Genomic DNA, 20,477 nt, shown 5'->3' with positions numbered 1-20,477 from the left:
TGCCTGTTCTGGGTGTATTTCACATAAATGCAATCATATATCATGCAGTCTTTTGTGTCTCACTTCTTTCCCTTGATCATAAGGTTGTTTTGTTTGTTTGTTTGTTTTTACAGGCAGAGTGGACAGTGAGAGAGAGAGACAGAGAGAAAGGTCTTCCTTCTCCGTTGGTTCACCCCTCAATGGCCACTGAGGCCTGCACACTGCAGCCGAGGCACCGTGCTTCTCCTGGTCTCCCATGCAGGTGCAGGGCCCAAGCACTTGGGCCATCCTCCACTGCACTCCCTGGCCACAGCAGAGAGCTGGCCTGGAAGAGGGGCAACCGGGACAGAATCCGGCGCCCTGACCGGGACTAGAACCCAGTGTGCCAGCACCGCAAGGCGGAGGATTAGCCTGTTGAGCTGCAGCGCCAGCCCCAAAAACAACTTTTTAAAGAATGAGTAAAATTAGAGGTATATATGTATGTAAATTTTTTAAAAGAATTATTTATTTATTTGAAAGGCAGAGATACAGAGAGCAGAGAGAGAGAGAGAGAGAGAGAGAGAGAGAGTCTTCCATCCATTGATTCGCTCCCCAGATGGCCGCAACAGCCGGACCTGTGCCAATCCGAAGCCAGGAGCCAGAAGCTTCCTCCAGGTCTCCCTCGCGTGTGCAGGGGCCCAAGGACTTGGGCCATCTTCTACTGCTTTCCCAGGCCACTAGCAGGGAGCTGGATCAGAAACAGAACAGCCGGGCTAGAACCTGCACCCACATGGGATGCCGAAACTGCAGATGGGGGCTTCACCTGCTACACCACAGCGCCAGACTCAAATTTATACATAAAAATTTGTTGCTTTTGGTACTTTGGCACACAATTTTTAAAAAGAACTTAAACAAAAACCCAAATAGTATGGAGGAATCTCCCTGCTAGTGACAGTGGGGGTGAAAGTCCCTCCATGACTCTATGGAGACACTGCAATGCCTCTCAACAATCCCTTATGACTGGCGATCTGCTTATGTCAGGTTTGTGGCTATCATTAAGAAGGATGCAGTGAGCTTTTCATAATGTACATCTTTGCGCATCTCTCCCATCATTTCCATTGGATTAATTCCCAGAAGTGCTTTTATTAGGTCAAAGGAGAGGCATACTCTTGAAGTTTTGATGAATGCTGTCGAATTTTCCGCCAAAAATATCAGAGCAGGACCTACTCTGAAGAGCAGGGGATGAGGCACTCGCTCCTCACACAGGCCCCAGGTCGCTTCTCCCAGGGACAGAAAACAGAGACTCCAACAGGCTTTCACCCTGGACAGGAACTGGACAAGACAGGAACCACCCCGCCAGCAGCTCAGTCCCTGTCTTAGCCCTGTGAGCTCCTTAGCAACACTTCAAGGGGATTTTCGTTGCACCAGCAATTTTGCCTAGGATATTTTCTGGCCGTTCCTTGTCTTTTTCTCCATCTGGACGGCCACTGCAAGGCGGCCGGGGACTATGGCTCGTCCACCGTGTGGGCCTGATGCCCTGTGAAATTGTCAGGCACCAGGAAGTTATCAGAACCTGCAAGTTACCATTAGGACGGGAGAGCAGGCAGCTTCCAAGCTCAGACCCAGGAGTGCAGGAGCAGCACCCGTGCCTGCCTCACGCGTCTCCAGAGCTAGCACAGTCTGGCACGCAGTAGCTGCTCAGCGAGGATCCATCCGCTGCATCCGTGAGTAAACATGACTCGCTTTGGAGAGCCCGCGGTGAGGGCAGATCCACAGATCTGAAGACTCCTGGGTCGGTGCTCCTGTTCTCTGTGGCGCCCCCTTACTGCTTTCACTCTACTCTTTGCACTGCATTTCCACATCCATGACCCCTCGGTTTCCGCGTTTAAGCGAAACAGCCACATTTCCTATGGGTGATCGCCTGTCGGCTGCTCTCGGTCCCCACCGGCACTCTGAGGCCTCTTCCCGGAGGTGAGGGCCAGGAAGGGAGCTTCCCAGGTGTGCTCAGCCCTGGCTGCTCTGTGCCCCCTTTGCTGGGATGCTGTGCTGTGGGCTGCAGTCAGCACGAGAGCTATTTCTGACTAAGTGGCTACCTAATCTCGCATAACCCTTGGCGATTCAGGCCAAGGTCATTCATTCGGCTTAGTGCCTGAAAGACACTTCTGAGCAGTGATCCCCCTTCCTGGGAGTCCCTTCAGAGACCCAGAGCTAGGAGGGTCCACGACAGCAGTGCCCGCGGCAGCAGCTCCAGGCCCCCACTGCACAGCCCAGCTAGGACCCCACCCCCCAGCACAACTCTGCCTCTGCAGCCCCCGTGAGGATCCCCAAGTGTGCTGTTCGCCATTGTCCCTGGAACCTGGGTGGAATACGAACTCAGGAGGCAGCGTGTTGGGACACCTCACACACACACACACACACACACACGCACACTCCATCCTGCTTCTCCCCCAAAAATGGAGCTGCAGGAACTGAAGCTACACAAGAGAGCCCAAGGAGGAGGAAGACATTTGTCCCCCTACAGGAGAAGTGACAAATCCACACTTGAATCTCAATTGTGTTTTATTACAAAAGAGAGTAGCATTCAAGGCCCTTTGGATCTACTCCCAAATGCAGTTCCTGTCTCATCAGCGAGCCCGCCTCCAACAAGCCCGGCGTCCACCAGCTGCGCACTGAGTGCGTGGTGAGTGGAATTCGCTGTCTGCTCCCTCACACTGGCTGCCACCCCTGAGCCCCTGGGCCTTTGCATGTGCAGCCTCCACCACCTGATGAGTCCTCCTCCACGTGCACTACCTTCACAGCCCCGTTCAAAGCCCAGTGCCTCAAAGCCGCCTTGCCAGCCCTCTCTAAACAGAGCCAGTCGTCCTTTGGTCCATGTGTTGCTAGCACATAGCTCACACCTCCATCTGGAGCTTACAATGTAACTGGTGGTGCACTCCTCTGTCTCTTCCATCAGACTGGCAATTACTGGAGCACAGGTTCTGGCCCTCAGTGGTCACCGGATGTCCAGCACATGTGGCCTCCTGGCACTTACTGGGCCCCTGTAAATACCCATTTGTGGGACGGGTGGATGTCTGGAGACATGGGAAAGGTGCAGTTCACAGCATTCGGCCTGGGCTGACGCAGGGAGAGAGAAAAACACGAGGACAGTTGCCTGAGTGCATGCGCCACAGATTCATGGCATCAATATAGCATTTCTCTTAAAATCTTTCCATCTCAGTAACACTCAGTGTTCATCATAAAGAACACAGCACAGCTGTAGGGAAACAACCTTTTTAAAAGATGGCCAACTTAAAAGTTATTCTGACTTATTTGAAAAGGAGAGAGAGCGAGAGAAAGTGAGTGAGCCCCCATTCACTGGCTCATTCTCAAGATGCCAGCAACAGCTGGTGCCAGGCCAGGCTGCAGTCAGGAGTCTGGAACTCCATCCAGGCCCCCCATGTGGGTGGCAGGGGCCCAGGTCTTTGAGCCATCACCTGCTGCCTCCCAGGGTGTGCATTTGCAGGAAGCTGGAATTGGAACCTGGAGCTGGTTATCAAAACCGAGTAGACCAGTGGCCAGTGCTGGAAGGCAGTAGGTATAGCCGCTGCCTGCGATGCCCGCATCCCATAGGAGCACCAGTTCATGACCTGGCTGCTTCGCTTTTGATCCAGCTCCCTGCTAATGCTCAGAAAAGCAGCAAGAAGGTGGCCCCTGGCACCCATGTGGGAGACTGGGAGGAAGCTCCTGGCCCCTGGCTTTGGCCTGGCCCAGGCCTGGCTGCTGAGGCCATCTAGGCAGTGAACTAGGAGATGGAAGATCTCTCTGTCTCCATCTCTCCCTCTCTTAACTCTGACTTTCAAATAAAATGATAAGAACAAAGTACTCCAATGTGGGATGCAGGCCAGTACAGCCTGCTGAAGATTTCTGGTTATGCGATCAAAGACAGCTTCAAGCAGACTCTGTCCCAAACCTTGTTCCCCAGCATCCAGTCTGCACTGAGACAGTGAGGCTGCCTCCGGAAGAGGCAGAGCAGCAGATGCAGAGGAAGTCCTAGAGCTGTCCGAGTCCCGAGTCCCACGCTCCTTAGGTCTGGACGCACCGTGGCCTTCCTGAGCACGGCTGCTCAACTGGCCCTTAAGATTCCACAGCCAACACTTGGTCCCCTTGTGCTCTTTCCCCTGTGAGATGAATTTCTGTCACTTGTCTGGGGACAGGTCCAGCCACACACACAATGCATCCTGAATGTAGCGCCACGACCTGGTACACGCACGTGCACAGTGTCACTTTCAATGCTGGCAGGATACCGTTTGGGTTTCCATTTTTATCCAATCCCCTGTCACTGCAGAACTCTATTATTTCCATTTCGTTCCCACTGTGGGCCATGCTGTATTTTATCAGAATGAATTCCTAAGGAAGGAATGACTACAGTAGATGGCATTCATATTTGCAAGGTTTTGTGACACAGCCTATGACGGCCTTGGTGGCCTGTGACTGTTTCCTCTCTCAGTGTCACTGCCCACACAGTCACTGGACACCTTCATGGAATTACATTGCTTCAGTCTGAGTTGGCCCCAGTGACTTTGACCTTCATTGGTCCTTTGAGAGGAGGTTCAAGGTTTGGCACCAATCTACCTATGAACTGTGCCCAAGGATTCCGCTGAAGAAAGTAGGTGTGGGGTCAGTCGTGGTCAGGAGTTTTCAGGGGATTTTGTAAACACAGAGACAAGCTCCAGAGTATACACTGGATACCAGGTCTAGCTGCGCCCTGAGTGTGGACAAAGGAGTACCCAGCTGCAGGGCCACTGGCTGGGTCCCAAGAGTTTGGCCCAGAGGACAAGAGAAGGACGTGGCTGTGAGGACACAGTTGGCACCTGAATCCAGGGGGTGGAGGACAGTCCTCAGGCTGGGGGGTGAAGGACAAGCTGGCCCATGCTCCCTGTTCCAAGCACTGTGCTCAGTGCTGGGTGACAGTGGGGGACAAGACAGACACAGCCCCACCTCCCTGGGGCTCAGAGTCTGGCAGCAAATGCGGATGCTGAACGAGGAGTGAGGGTCACCGCAAGGCCAGGGCTGAGTGCCTGGGGCCAACAGGGCAGGGCTCATCTTGTTCAGGGGATGTGAAAACTTCCTAAAAGTGTAGTTCCAGCTGATACTTGGAGGATGTACCTAAGTCCAGGGGAGAGTGTGCAAGTATCCCAGCCAGAGAAAAGCCCATGAAAAGGCCTGAAAATAAGAAAGGAGAGCACTTAACGGTCAGAGACAACATTCTGCACGGCTTGAACATACAGAATCCAGGGACAAGAACAGACCAGGTGGGCTGGGTGTGATGGTGCAACCAGTTAAGCCACTGCTTGTGATACCTACATCCCATATCAGAGTGCCAGTTTAAGTCCTGGCTACCTGGCTTCTGAACCAGCTTCCTGCTACTGTGCCTGGGAGGCAGCAGATGATGATCCAAGTACTTGGGTCCCTGCCAGCCATGTGGAGACCTGGCTAGAATTCCTGGCTCTCAGCTTTGGGTTGTCCAGTCCTGGCTGTTGTAGGCATTTTGGGAATGAACCAGCGGATGGAAAATCTCCCCCTCTCTCTCCCTTTCTGTTGCTCTGCTTTTCAAAGAAATACAATAAACATTGTTTTTTAAAAGAGTGCAACATAAAGTTGCAGAGGTGGACAAGACAGCTCATGGCCACACCTAGTGGCCCATGCTACAGGCTATTTGTGGAAGGCAACGGGGTGCCTTGGAGGAGTAGAGTTGGGGACAGGTGTGATCTGTGATTTTTTCATCAGGAGGAGGAGATAGAGACTAAATCACAAGGAATGGAGTCCACGCCTGCCACTTGTGGCCTGTGGAGGGCCAAGGCTGTATGACAGTTTCTCCGCCCACTACATGAGAGTCTCAGACCTTGTGGCTCAGCCCCACTGAATGAAGGACCAGACCCCCAGAGCCTCAACCAGACTCAGCACGGCTGATGCCTTCTGTGGGTTGCCCCTCACCTGGGGCCTGCTGTCTTTTAATAGACAAATGTAGCATGCTCAAGTAGCAGTGTGCATACAAATATTTCTCTAATTTCTGCATAAAGATGAAATAGTACTATACCCTACCCACACCTGCCTCCCATACGGACAAGTATCTTTTCCATGAAATGAACTGGAACTAGATAATGGGACTAAAAGTGCTTCGGAAAAAGGGGGGAGGGTGGCTAGAATGGGGACTTTCAAACTTCATTTCTCTTTTAAGCAGCATGTCTGTTTTGTTTTTTTTTTTTTTTTTTTTTTCAAATAAGATCTTACTGTCCACCACTACATCCATCTGTTCCTATGATGTCACCTTTTGGAAACCTCTCAGATGTGACAAGTCCAAAACTAAGGTCCTGGATTCTGCTGTCCTCCTCACAGCTGCTCCGCCCTTATCTTCTTTATCTCCGTTCTGACACCTCCTGCCACCCAGGTTCTCGTGCCAGACACGGGGCAGACAGCACTTACGCCCTCGCCATCACTGTGCTGAGCACTCTTCTCCCACATGGGTCCCCAGGCACCACCACCACCCTTCTGGCCCACCGTCACTCACATGGGTCCTACACTAGCCCCTCCCTCGTCTCTCCCAGCTTGCACCTGCCCCCTTCCAGTTCAATGCTCACACACTGGTCAGAGCAGAACACACAGAGAAATCCATGCACACATCAAGTGAGCTTGGCTGATGAGTCTGCCTCAACTTAGCACACCCGTAGTACCCAAATCAAGAGGCACGACACCACCAACATCCTGGTGCCCACCCCATGCCCTCTCCGTCACCCCTCATCTGTCTGACCTGTAACATCACCAACTGGTTTGAATTCCCTGTGAAGGCGTCTTGTGCTTACTTCAACGTACTCCTCATCGTGTTTGGGAAAGCTGCCCATACTCCTTGTTTTTGTTGCTGTATAGTATTCCCTTGTGTGAATATATCATGATTTATTTAGTTAAGTACTGAGAGGCATTTGAGTGGTCTATAGATTGCGGCTGTTACAGAGAGGAAAGTTGTCAATATTTTTGTCTTTGGTCCATGGAAGTATGCATTTCTGTTGAGTGGCTACAGGGAGTAGGGTTGCTTCATTGTAAGGAATGCTTATGTTTTTGGAGTGATATTTTTTAAAGCACAATCAGACTGCAGAATTCCCCTCCTTCAGGCCTCCCTGGCTTCCCACTGCATTCAGAATGAAGTCCAGGCTTTGATCTTGGCCGAAAAAGGCCTTGCACGTCCCAGTGTCCACTGAGCTCCTCCCTACCATCTTGAACCCTGCCCTCGCACAGTCTGCTCAGCCTTCTTCCCACTCTTGGAGCTGCTCAGTTCTTTCTCAGCCAAAGAGCCCACCCACTCGACAGGCCGCAGCCTCCCGCCGGCCGGCTTGCTCATCCTTTACGTCAGGTCAAATAGGTTTTCTCAGAAAGGCTGCTCTGAAATAGCACTCACATTACTGCGTCTCACTGCACAGTGCACGAGCTGCACTTAGTCGCAATTTGAATCATCTGATTATCGATCACTGCCCTGCCCCATAGCCTGTAAGGATCAAGAGACTGGGACTATTCCGTATCGGGACCGCCCACACCCCACCCCCAGAAATCCATTCATCCCCACAGAGCCCTAAGTTTAGAAACACAGCACAGAAAACACCACATTACACAAACATCCGTGGGAGAAAATAGGAAGACCTGATCACCTAGCACTGAAAATATACTAAGTTCTCAATAAATACCAGTGTGGTCAAGAAAACAAACAAGAGAAGAGCAAGCTCCCAAAGTCACACAGAGACCAGCATGTACAGCTTGGCTCTGTCACTTACCACCCTGTGCTCCATGGAGGTTACCTAAGCTCTCTGGGCCCCAGTCTCCTCTTCCGTATAACAGGTGCTTTCCTATGGACTTCCAGGTGGAGGGTGGTTGTAGGGACCACGGATAGATGAGCACGGGTGTACACCATCTGCACAGTGCTGGGTGCGTGCTGAGTGCTGACTAAGTGGTACCTTCCTTTTGTATAAGCTCACTTATGCCTCGATCCTAGGGATGGGCACTGCTCTAAATCTCCGTCTCATAGATGGAGAAACCAAGGCCCTGGGAGATTAAATGCCTTACCCAAAAATTCTAGCTCCAAGGTGTTGGTGGCGGCCGAGGAAGGAGCAGTGGTCCTAACAGCCAGCAGCCCCACTCCCCGCCCCCACCCACAGCCATTCGGCCCCATGAAGCCCTAAGGTTAGGAACTCAGTATGAAACCATTGGGTTACACAAACATCCATTAATAGCTTTAAAGAGAGAAAACAGAAATCTGATCACATACAAATTTTAAACTTCTGTATGCCACAAACAAGGTCAACAGATAAATGAGAGTGTGGGAGAAAACATTTGAGCTTCCTGTGACAAAGGCTCACTATCCCTGGCGTGAACACGCATCTGCAAGCTAACTGGCAAACATATAAATGGTCCAGAGGACAAATGGGCAAAGAATGGCAACAGTTGACACAAGAGGAAATGAAAACGAGCCACAAATATATGTGGAAGTACAGAAATGAAAATTAAATAGAGAGCTCTCCTATGTCTCCTAATGTTGGCAAAAATGAAAACTATGGATCACATTTATAGCTGATGACAGCCTAAGAAAACCGATGCCATCATAGCTGTTGTGGGGCTGAAAAAATTACAATCTTTTAGGAAAATTTCCCAAAATGTGACAATTTTCAGAGATGAAGGCAATAATACATACAAGTAGGCTGATAGATAGGTAGCTACAAGAAGACTATGCAGTGTGATGTCTATACTGTCGACAACCTAGAAACATCCCGTGCACACCAACACAGTGGCCGAGTGAGTGCATAGCCATTAGAACACACGAGGAAGCGCCATGCGTGCTCACTCAAGCTGTCTCCAAGGTGTACGGAATGAAGAAAGGAGGTGAAGGAGTCCTACTGGTGCCTGGACACCATTCTGCTAGAAACCAAGCCACCAAAATACACTTAGGCAATTCCCTCGGAGCACGCATGAAAGAAGGAGGACGCAAAGAAAGAAGTGGGGAAATCCAATTTCTGATGACGGTGTGTCAGAGGGCTTGGACTGGAGGATGCTAGTTTTGCTTCAGATGCACTTTCAAGTTTAATATTGTAATAAGCATATATTATATCACAAGTTTGAATATACATATTTGGAGATATATATATATATATATATATATATATTGCCTGTCCACCTAGTCTTGTAAAATCTTTTCTGCACTAACACTTATCTCACTTGAGTTCCTACAAACAAGTTGCTGGCTGGAGAAAGGCTGTTAATCGTCTCCTGAACAACTTCCCCTGATGAACTTCTTGGCTTACTGGGGACGAAACCTTTTAGCATCATTATTTTATTTTTTAAAGATTTATTCATGTACTTATTTGAAAGGCAGAGGCAGAGAGGGAGAACTCTTCCATCGCTGGTTCACTCCCCAAATGTCCGCAACAGTGGGACATGAACCAATCTGAAGCCAGGAGCCAGGAGCTTTTCTGGGTCTCCCATGTGGGTGCAGGGGCCCAAGGACTTGGGCCATCTTCTACTGCTTTCCCAGGCCATAGCAAAGAGCTGGATTGGAAGTGGAGCAGCCAGAACTCGAACTGACGCCCATATGGGAAAGCAGAAGAAGATGACCCAAGTCCTTGGGCTCCTGCACTCTCACGGGAGATCCGGAGGAAGCTCCTGGCTTCAGATTGGCTCAGGTCCCGCTGTTGTGGCCATCTGGGGAGTGAACCAGTGATGGAAGAGTTCTCCATGTGGGTGCAGGAGTTCAGGCACTTGGGCCATCTTCTTCTGCTTTCCCAGGCCATAGCAGAGAGCTACATTGGAAGTGGAACAGCCAGGACTCGAACTGGCACCCATATGGGATGCTGGTGCCACAGGTGGAGGCTTAGCCCACTATGCCACAACGCCGGCTCCAGCATTGTTATTTTAAAAACAAATATATGCACTGAAGGTGTAATACATGTTTATAGTACAAAACTCCAAAACGAACAAAAGGGTATGTAGTAAAAATGAGCGCCACGCCTCCCCTAGTATCCTGGCTACTCTCCTAGCCTCGTTCTGGGAGGCAATCAATACTCCAGCTCCTGGAGTGTCCTTCAGAGGTGGTCTATGCACAGCTTAGCATATATGCACATATTTTATTCCTTATGCACAAATGCTCTGTGTCAAGTGTGTGCACCCAAACAAACGCATTCCTAAGGAAGATGTCTCTCCATTGCTTGCAGACAGAAGCTGACTGGTACCAAGGCAGCTGCTTCTCATCTAAGAAGCCTGTTACCCCAGTGAGACAACTCATCCATCCACGCACATTCGCTCATGAGTGTGGGCTACACGGTCACTCTGTGCCAGGCGCTAGGCCAGAAGCTGCAGATAAACAGCAGGAAAGATAAGGGCCTCGCTCTCACTTTGCTAAGCTCCTGGGGCCGAATGAAGTCATGTAGAGGAAGACGAGCCCTAAAAGAAAACAAAGTTCAGAAGACAGAATGCATGATGGGAAGTGTATTCTCCATTAAGAGAAGAGAGGGGGCAGGCAGCAGGCGGTGGGGAGAGGGCCGGCTTTGGATGGAGTAGACAGAGCGCTCCCCAAGCGGGTGACACTTAAGCAGACATTGAATGAAAGGAAGTTGGTGCTGCAGAGCTTTTCTCATCCTAACGGCTTTCCAAGGAGCATTCCATGGGCAGTGTCTCGGCCGGGCCCCAAACTCCTGGCTGGTGTAGGACCCCAGCTCTGCCCTAGAACGCTGGTGAGTTTTGGGCAAATTACTGCAGCTGCTGCGCCCCAGGGTTCTCATCTCTAAGATGAAGCTGTGGGAATGTAATGGAAGAATAAATGATCTTTATGAGCTGGCCTAAACAAAGTGATCAAAAATTGATAATATCAGGGACAAAGTTTTCCTAAGATGGTGCAAACAGAACGCTCTATCAAGAAAGAAATGGATGACAATTTTCTTCTTCAAAATCAGAAGTGTGGGGTCGGTGCTATGGTGTAGTAGGTTAAGCCTCCACCTGCAGCACTGGCATCACATTTGTACACAAGTTCAAGTCCCAGCTGCTCCACTTCCAATCCTGCTCCCTGCTAATGTGCCTGGAAAAGTAATGGAAGATGGCCCAAGTGCTTGGGCCCCTGCACCCACGTGGGAGACCTAGAAAAACTTCCTGGCTCTTGGCTTTGGATTGGCTCAGCTCTGGCCATTGTGGCCAATTGAGGAGTGAACCAGAGGATAGAAGATCTCTCTGTCTCTCTGTAACTGTGCCTCTCAAATAAATAAATCTTTATATAAAAAATGAGACGCATTCATGTGATGACAGACATCCTTACGAGTGAAATGATCAGGAGAACGTATTTGCAAATCATGTATCTCCCAGAAGGTTTGTACACAGAATGCAAAAAGAACCCTCAAAGCTCCACGGTAAGAGAATAAAATAACCCAATAAGAAATACCCCAACTCTGCCTTTCAAATAATAAATCTTAAGGAAAAAAAGAAAGAAAGAAAGAAAGAAAAAATGGCCCAAAGATTTAATCAGTTCACCCCACAGGACCCACTGAAGATAGAGAAACACAGGAGGAGGACACCTGACAGGAGTCACTATTAGGGAAACTAATATATATGTGTGTATATATATATATATTAATAATATATATATGATATAAATGCCTTTCAAGTAAATAAAAAATTTTAAAAAGAGGAGGCATTTCCACCCACTAAATATTTGAAGACATTCTTAATAATCTGGCTTTGTTACTCTCCATATAAAGATAAGCGGCTGGTACTGTGGCACAGAGGGTGGGGCTGATCCAGCCCCCTGCTGATGTACCTGGGAAAGCAGTAGAAGATGGCCCAAAGCCTTGGCCCCCACACCCACGAGGGAGACCCTGATGGAGTTCCAGGCTCCTGGTTTCCGCCTGGCCCAACCTTAGCTGTTGTGGCCATTTTGGAGTCGGAGGAGTGAACCAGCAGATGGAAGATTTCTCTCCCCCTCTCTAACTGTGCCTTTCAAATAAATAAAATAAATCTTAAAAAAAAGTCTGCAAATATACGAAAGTGCTCTTTTGTCGGGAAGGATGGGAGGAGCCCTAGGCATCCCACCCTCCCACATCAGCCGCTTCAGAGACGCGTGCCTCGGGACCTCCCAATGCGTCTGACACAGCTGTGTCCTCTCAAGATTCGGATTCACATTGCCGCATTTGCTCTCACTGACCCATCAGGGAGCCCAGCCTTGAAAGACTGGCATCTGGGACACTAGCTCACCCTCACATCAAGTCACAGCTTTTCGGGGTTGGACAGAGTCTTGGGGTTATCCAGTTCTTTACAGGTCATCCAGGCCCTTCCCGTGCCCGTTCACCCCTCCCCAACAATGCTCCGTCTCTCAGTACAGCCCCTCCCACAGCCCCGCCTCCTCTAAGCCCCAGCTGCCACTTCTCATTGGCCACATCCATTTGCAGTCACTAGTCAAATCATTCCAAGCTCAACGACTCATTCATGGGCACGTTCCTTCCTTCCTTCACTCAAACGTACTTACTAAGCACCTACAGTGTACCAGGTGCTGGGATAACCTGCAGGAGTACTGGTGCCTTCTGAACAGGATATGCACAGTTCTGCTAACATCCCAGTTGGCGAGACAGATCCTAACCCCAAAACATATTTCATAACATCCATAAAATAGAAACACACGGTGTAGGGAGACTGATCCTGGCCAGTCCAGACTTCCCTGAGGACAGAGATATTGACCTGAGACCTGCAGGAGAGGGGAAAGTTGGCCAAGTTCAGAGCAGATGGAATTCAAGGCAAAGGGTCTAAGAGACCAGGGTGGCTCAAGTGTGCCGTGGGTACCAGCAGATACTGAGAACACAGGGTACAATGACAGCTCTTCCAGGGAAATACTTGGGGACTTTTGCCACCGGCCTTAGAGTTGCCCTTCCCCTTTCTCTTGGGGTTCTTTGTATGCAACAGAATCCTTTGTGGGGCTCAGAAGGAACCATCATACCTGGGTTGCATCACTCACTGTGTGGAAACAAATAGGCAACCATTTACTTCCCGTGTCTCATTTTTCCCACCTGTAAAATGAGTCCAAGGTTATAGCCGGGGTTGTTGTGAGGATTAACTGTGTGCTCCATGTCCGGTAGCTAGTGTTGCTGCTACTGCTATTGTTCCTAATATAATTGGACATGCCAGCGTTCCTGTCCTTAGAGGTGCAGTCTTCCCATGGCCAAATATGGAGCCCACACAGGGCCAGGGAGGGTCTCCCAGCCCCTAGATTCCTATAGACAAAATCTAGGCAGTGACTCAGTTGGCAGGCTATTCCTTGAATTCATCAAGTAAGTTCTGGGAGTGGACTTGTGCTTGCCAGTGACAGGAGCAGGACAGTGGAGGACAGCTAAGACCCAGGGAGGTCCCAGAGATGACAGATCTGTGCAGCCAGTTGACATGAGCCACCCCTGCCTCCCACCCCGAAAGCTGGAGCCATGTTGTCAGTAACGGGAGCCCCACTAAATTCTCTCTGGGTGAGGAGTCACGGGTTCTGCAGTCCCAGAAAAGCACCTTTGGTCCAGCGAGAGGGTGCCTTTGGACTGATAAAGAGTCGCCATGGCCAGTTATGGGTAGGAATATCGCAAGGGGCTAAAGCTATTTTTTGCCACACACTCTATCTCTCCGGCAGGCACAGTGACATTACTCAGGATCCAAATAGCCCCAGCCGGAGAAGGTCATGGAGCTCACGGCTGGAAGGCCCGCCTCTCAAGGCCAGGTTAGGGGTGGGAGGCGATCCACACGCTCCATTGGGACCTTGAGCTGTCACCTCTTCTGTCCCCAAGCTCCAGGCCCAGCCCCCATGCTGCTGAACTGAATCCCCCTGAGCCCTGAGTGTGGTGGCAACTGTCTATTTTTAGCCTATGATTCCCCAAGAATGCAGTGGGCCCTTGTGGAGAAGGCGGAGGGAGGAGGGGGGAGGAAGAGGAGAAGCTTCAAGGACTGAAGGGCCAGGGAGGACACAGCCCAGCCCAAACCCAAGTTCATCCCGGTGACGGGCCAGCTGCCAAGACACGGCCAATGTCTCTCCCTTACTGGCCTTCCCCAGCTCAGGGCCCTCCTCTTCCTCCCAGTAGGCCCTAGGGGCCTATGGGCTTCCGTTCCTCTTTTAGCCGCCTTTGAGCTCCAGGGCCAATGGGGTTCTCATCATCAGCCACCGTGGGTGTGGAGCAGGAGCCTGCCACGCTTCCCCACTGCCTCCTCGGAACGCATCTCTGGCCTGCCCAGCAGCCCAGCAGCCTAACAGTCACTTAATGATATGACGGAAGGGCAGCTTGCACCATTTGTCCCGTAGGTAAAAGGCCTTCATAATGGAAGGAGCAGTGAGAAGTTACAGACGTTTAGAAACTATTGCGAAACCCTTACGCGGAGCCCTGAGTTGCTGGTTCCTGCCCCTTTGCTAAGCTCCCCGGAGCCCCCAGGGCCGCATCTTCGCCTCCCTGACCCACAGGAGGCTGCACTTACCCTTTTTTCTGTCCGATTCCACTTTCCCGCCACCTTCTCTCCAGGACGTTTGGGGCCTGCAGGAAAGACTGGGGGAAGGGAAACCATCAGGCCTAGGAGCTCAGATCCTGCCTCTCTCACATGATGTCAGTGTGACCTGGGGCAGGATACCCCAGCCACTGCTGTACCTGCCAACCTGAGGGAGCTGTCGCAGGGACTCCCAGAATATGTGTAGAATGATGGGCACATAGCAGGTGCTTACTAATGGCTGCTGCTGTCTTACTAGAATCCCATACGTGAAAGGCAGGCATTTGGCAGAGCGGCTAAGACTGCTTGAGTTGCTTTCAGCCCACATCAGAGTGCTGGGGCCGGAGTCCTGGTTCGGCTCCTGATTCCAGCTTCCTGCCAGCGTGAGCCCTGGGAGTGGCAAGTGATGACTCGGGTAGTGGGGTTCCTGCCACTCGTGTGGGAGACCCAGACTGAGTTCCTAGCTCCTGGCTTTGGCCTGGCTCAGTCCCCAGCTAATGTGGGTATTAGGGGAGTAAACCAGCAGATGGAAGATACCTTTCTTTCTTTATCTCTCTCTCTCTCTCATAAAATGAATATTAAAAAAGTAAAGGATTATTATATTTAAAAAGATTCAACAAATGGTGCAGAGAACCTAACTTTGGGATATGCAAAGGGGATGAAAGCTCTAGAATTCAGCTACATTTATGGTTTAATTTTAATTTTCCCCACCATGATTTACTTCCCACAGCCACAAACACATAGGCCCTTCCCTTCTCTCTGAAATTCAGTTTCCAGCTAAGGAAACTAGTAGTCTGGGAGGTAAGGACAGAGGAACTGTGGCCTGGGGCACTCCAGGGAGTGAGCTGTGCCCATCTCCCTGTCAGAGGCCTTTTCCAAATACCACCCAAAAGCATACATGACTCTCTTCTCTGGGGCAAGGAGGAAAGGATTCGAAATACATGAGGGACTTCAAAACATGGAAAACGGCATTCAAAGGTAAATTTATTCTGGTGCAAAAAATGTTGAAATCTATGCATACAAAAGATCTTCATGGGGCCAGCACTGTGTTGTAGCGGGTAAAGCAGCCACCTGTAGTGCTGGCATCCCATGTGGGTGCAGTTCAAGTCCTGGCTGCTCCTCTTCCCGTTGCGGCCAATTGGGGAGTGAATCCACAGATGGAAGACCCCTTTCTCTCTCTCTCTGCCTCTCCTTCTCTCTATGTCTAACTCTGCCTTTCAAATAAATAAATAAATAAAAAAGGCTTTTCTTCATTGCCCTTTATAGATGATTAGGTCTCAAGGTTCAAGAACAAGGCCATTTCTTTCTTTCTTTTTTTTTTAAAGATTTATTTATTTGAAAGACAGTTACAGAGAGAGGTAGAGAAAGAGAGAGAGGTCTTTCATTCTTGGTTCACTACCCAGATGGCCACAACGGCCAGAGCTGAGCTGATCTGAAGGCAGGGGCCAGTAGCTCAGGTCTTCCCACGTGGGTGCATCGGCCCAAGTACTTGGGCCGTCTTGTACAGCGTTCCCAGGCCATAGCAGAGAGCTGCATCAGAAGAGGAGCAGCCAGGACTAGAACTAGCGCCCATATGGGATGCTGGTGCTTCGGGCCATGGTTTTAACCCACTGCGCCACAGCACCGGCCCCAAGAACAAGTCCATTTCTAACTCCCCCAAGTTCCATATTTCTCAGTCATGCCCTACCTGGATTGCCTGGAGCCTGTTGGAGTAGACAAATTGAATCATCTATCTGGCTTCTCATTCATTTGCTCATTCAACATGGACTTACTGAGTGCTAGGAGCTGCACAGGTATTGGGAACGAGGTGAGCATGGGGCTGTCTCTTCATTCATCTCACTGTCTAGCGTGTAACTACTGATGACAAATAAGTAAGCAGGGGTTGGTGTTGTGGTCAGCAAGTTCAGCCTTGCTTATGATCTTGGCATACTGTACTAGAGGGCTGGTTTCAATCTGGTTGCTCTGCTTCCAATCCAGTTCCCCGATAATGGCCTAGGAAAGCAGCAGGAGATTGTTCAGGTGCTTGGGTTCCTGCCACCCATGCGGGAGATCTGGATGGAGCTCCTGGCTCCTGGCTTTGGCCTGGATCAGCCCTGGCTGTTGCAACCACTTGGGAAATGAACCAACAGATGGAAAATTTCTCCCGCTGTCACTCCCTCTCTCTCAATTCTGACTTTCAAATCAATCAGTAAATTTTTTTTTCAAAAAATTTATTTATTTATTTGAAAGGCAGAGTTACAAAGAGAGAAGAAGAGACAGAGAAAGTGAGATCTTCCATCCACTAGTTCACTCCCCAAATGGCCGTAACTGTCAGGGCTGGGCTAGGCCAAAGCCAGAAGCTTCATCCAGGTCTCCCACGTGGGTGGCAGGGGCCCAGGCACTTGGACCATGTTCTGCTGCTTTTCTCAGGTCTTTAGCAGGGAGCTAGATTTGAAGTGGAACAGCCGGGACATGAACCGGTGCCCATAGCGGATCTCAGCATTGCAGGCGGCAGCCTAACCCGCTACGCCACAACACGTTGGCCCCAGTATATAAATCTTTAAAAAACCAAGTAAGGGGCTGGCACTCCGGCGTAGCAGGTGAAAGTGCCACCTGTGGGGTCGGCATCACATAGAGGCGCTGATTTGAGTCCCCGCTGCTCTACTTCTGATGCAGCTCTCTGCTGTGGCCTGGGGAAGCAGCAGAAGATGGCTCAAGTCTTTGGACCACTGCACCCGCATGGGAGACCTAGAAGAAGCTCTTGGCTTCCGATCGGCACAGCTCCGGCTGTTGCAGCCATCTGGGGAGTGAACCAACAGATGGAAGACCTCTCTCTTTCTCTCTCTCTCTGCATCTGTCTCTGCCTCTCTATAACTCTGCTTTTCAAATAAGTAAATAAATCTTAAAAAAAAAATAAAACCTGAGTAAACAAAGAGACAGGTTAAATCACGGTGATTGTAAAATGGCTGTGAAAGAAACTCTGTGTTTCATGCTGGCAATGCCAGTGCCAGTCAAGCTGCGGGTCACCAGGGCCCGGGGAGCGTGCAGGGACACAGCTACCAATGACAAGATGGGAAGTTTTTTAGAGGAAGCTGTCTAGAGAGGGATGACCGAGTTCTCTGTCTTGCAACAGTGGCAATCCCCCAGGTCACAGAGAGCGGCTTCCCCTTGCTGCCCAAGGCCTGCAGTGCCCCGCCCTGGGTGCACAGCAGCCAGGTGCATGCACACTAGAACAGCCTGGTGCTCAAACCCTTCCTGCAGCTGGAGGTGTTTGATTTTTCTTAATTAACTCATTTTTATTTGGGAGGCAGATGAGAGAGTGAGTGAGTGCTCCCATCTGCTGGTTCACTGCCCGATGCCCATAATGTCAGGAAGAGGCCTGGGCCAAAGCCAGGAGCCAGGAAATCAACCCAGTTCTCCTACATGGGGTGTAGGGACCCAAGGACTTGAGTCATCACCTGCTGGCTCCCAGGGTGTGCACTGCATTAGCAAGAGGCTGGGACTAGGAGTGGAGCCAGGCATCAAACCAGGTCCTCCAATCTAACACACAGCTGTCCCAACACCAGGCCAAACACCCACTCCATCGCTTAAATAGAGCAAAGACTACCTAGTAGTGTTGGGACAACTTTTTTTTTTTTTTAAGAATTTCTTATGATTTATTTGAGAGGCAGAATCTCAGAGAGAGGGAGAGAGAGAAAAAAAGATCTTCCATCCACTGATTCACTCCCAGAGCTGGGCTGATCTGAAGCCAGGAGCTTCTTCTGGGTCTCCCACGTGGGTGCAGGGGCTTGAGCACTTGGGCCATCTTATACTGCTTTCCCAGGCCATAGCAGAGGGCTGGATCAGAAAAGGAGCAGCCAGGACACAAACCAGTGCCCATATGGGATGCCGGCACTGCAGACGGAAGCTTAGCCTCCTATGCCACAGCGCCTGCCTTGGGACAGCTCATCTTGAATATTTGCTCACTGGGGGTGATTAATTTCTCTGAGGAGCCAACAAAGTTCCCAGAATAAAATGGACACTAACTTCACCCACATCTCCAACTCCCAGCGGCACGCCGGAGACCCTGTGGAAGGATCAGGGTGAGGACCTCCTCCTCTTGTGTCCTGAGAGCCGTTGCCTCGGCTTCTACCTTGGCGTTACAGGAACCCTTCCCATCCAGGATGTCAACCGGGCTCCATGACAACAGGAAGAGGAGGGCGCAAGCGCTTATGTCCAGGGTCAGGGTTCCAAACCCATTGCCGTGTTTGCGGTTCTTTGTCTCCCACCATCTGTCACTGAAGCCCTTCCCTCTTGATTTTCTTTTCATATCCCACACCAACTGCACCATTACTTACCTAATTTACAAGGGTATCTTCAAAAGTTCATCGAAAATGGAATTCAAAGATAAATTTATTTTGGTGCAAAAATTTCAAAGTCCAGTTTTTTTTTCAAAATATGCATTTTCCATGAATTTATTGACAATTCCTTAATATGCCTGAATACCAAATTTTTTGCACCAACATAAACATGTTGTTGAAATCCATTTCCATGAACTTTCTGAAGTACCCTCATATTTTTAAAGATGCCTTCCCTTTCCAACTTAGCTTAGAGGCTTTTGTCTAAAAACAAAACTTGATATCGCTGCTGTAATTGGAAATCTGGTTTCACTGCCCATAAATAGAAGGCAGCCATGACAATAAATGCAATGAAATGTTATCAAATTCCAGCTCAAAGCTGCTGCCTGCCGAAGGCTCAGAGCCTGGGGCCTGCTCTGTTTGTAAAAAAGGGAGCTTGGCAAGCGCCAGCGAGGTGTGAAAGACAGGCCATCGCCCAACCAAGCCTTTGCCCCACAGGGGCTGCGGGGGACTGAGAAAGGGCTGGAGCCAACACTCTCTGAGTAAATGATAGGTCAGGCCCATTCTGGACACCACCCACCAGGGGCACCTGTCCCCCTGCGGGGCAGACCTGAGGGGTGCCTCCCACCCTGGGCAACTCAGTTCCATCCAGCTGGCAGCCATGGGCAGCAGCCCCACAGCCACACTGCCCTGTTGCAAAGGCTGCCCTGGGCAGATCGTCTTGTCTCCACCTTCCCACGGGGAGGCCCAGGCTCCATCTCTGGCATTCGTGTCCTAGCACCAGGTGCCTCTTTTAATGCAGCCCCCACCTCACCCAGGCATTGGAGCCCCTCCTACCCTGCCTCCGCTTCTCACTTCACCCCTCCATGCCCCACCCAGGTGGGCCTCTCTACAGCCCACACCTGGCCCTGTGGCTGCCCTCAGTATGGCGCCCTTCCTTGCCTCCAGTGGGGTAGGGGTAAGGGAAGGGGTGGGGGAAGCTCCATGGCCCAGCGTGCTGCACACCCAGCCCCCAGCTCTCCCCGCCACTAGCTCCCAGCTCCCCACAGTGCCTGGCTCCGCTGGTTTCCTTACCAGGCTCCCTCTCTTAGAAATTCCATAAACAGTGTTCCCTCGGCTGGAAGGGCTGCTTCTCGCCATCACCCACACATTCTTCCCGTCAGCGTCTCAGGCCTCTCTGGGGTGGCACCCCTCCTGCCACGACCTGTGCTTCCCTGCAGGGAGCGCAGTGCTGAGCGCAGGGCTGGAACCATGCGGCGCGGCTAAGTCCCTGAGGATCGCGGAGGGTCATTAACTCCTAGAACCTGTAAATCCTTTCGCCCACTTTCTACCTGCCCTGCCCTTCATCCACGTAACTTCTACCCCTCCCAGCCACAACATTCTGGGTCACTTCCTATCCTTCTCATGATGTCACACAGGATGGCTCAAGTCCAACAGGATCGGCCTTCCAGCAAACTCCTGGAGCAGCGCGTGTTGGTTGAATGAATGCATGGGACAGTGCATAAAATACAGCATGGTCAGAAAACAATGTTGCTGTCATAACTTCTGCTTTCTAAGTAAGGCATAATTCCTATTCGTGGACAAAAAAAATATCTCCCTATTGTTTGTTGACTTAAGGAGGTTGGTGGGAGAGACAACAGACTGAGATTGCCAAGGGCTTTTTTGGTCTTGTGTTGTTTTCCTTGGTGGTGGAAGGTGATATCC

The 20,477-nt window shown here is 50.6% G+C and overlaps 1 long non-coding RNA gene across 3 annotated transcripts; it reads right to left on the bottom strand.

The window, feature by feature from the left end:
* Positions 1–454: 454 nt before the first annotated feature.
* LOC138850183 (uncharacterized) lies at positions 455–20,148 on the bottom strand. Of its 3 annotated transcripts, none has more exons than XR_016236355.1 (3): positions 19,848–20,148; positions 14,452–14,519; positions 455–706 (listed from the first exon to the last, which is right to left on the bottom strand). It is a non-coding gene; the product is annotated as an uncharacterized LOC138850183 (long non-coding RNA). The 3 variants fall into 3 exon arrangements; XR_016236354.1 differs by lacking the exon at positions 455–706 and adding an exon at positions 2,500–3,072; XR_011389812.2 differs by lacking the exon at positions 19,848–20,148 and having other exon boundaries at positions 14,452–14,660.
* Positions 20,149–20,477: the final 329 nt, after the last annotated feature.

This window comes from Oryctolagus cuniculus, chromosome 6 (assembly GCF_051225735.1).
Source record: "Oryctolagus cuniculus isolate XC-2025 breed Fujian yellow rabbit chromosome 6, ASM5122573v1, whole genome shotgun sequence".
In the NCBI taxonomy this organism is placed as follows: Eukaryota; Metazoa; Chordata; class Mammalia; order Lagomorpha; family Leporidae; genus Oryctolagus; species Oryctolagus cuniculus.
This window is presented reverse-complemented; position numbering and strand designations above follow the sequence as displayed.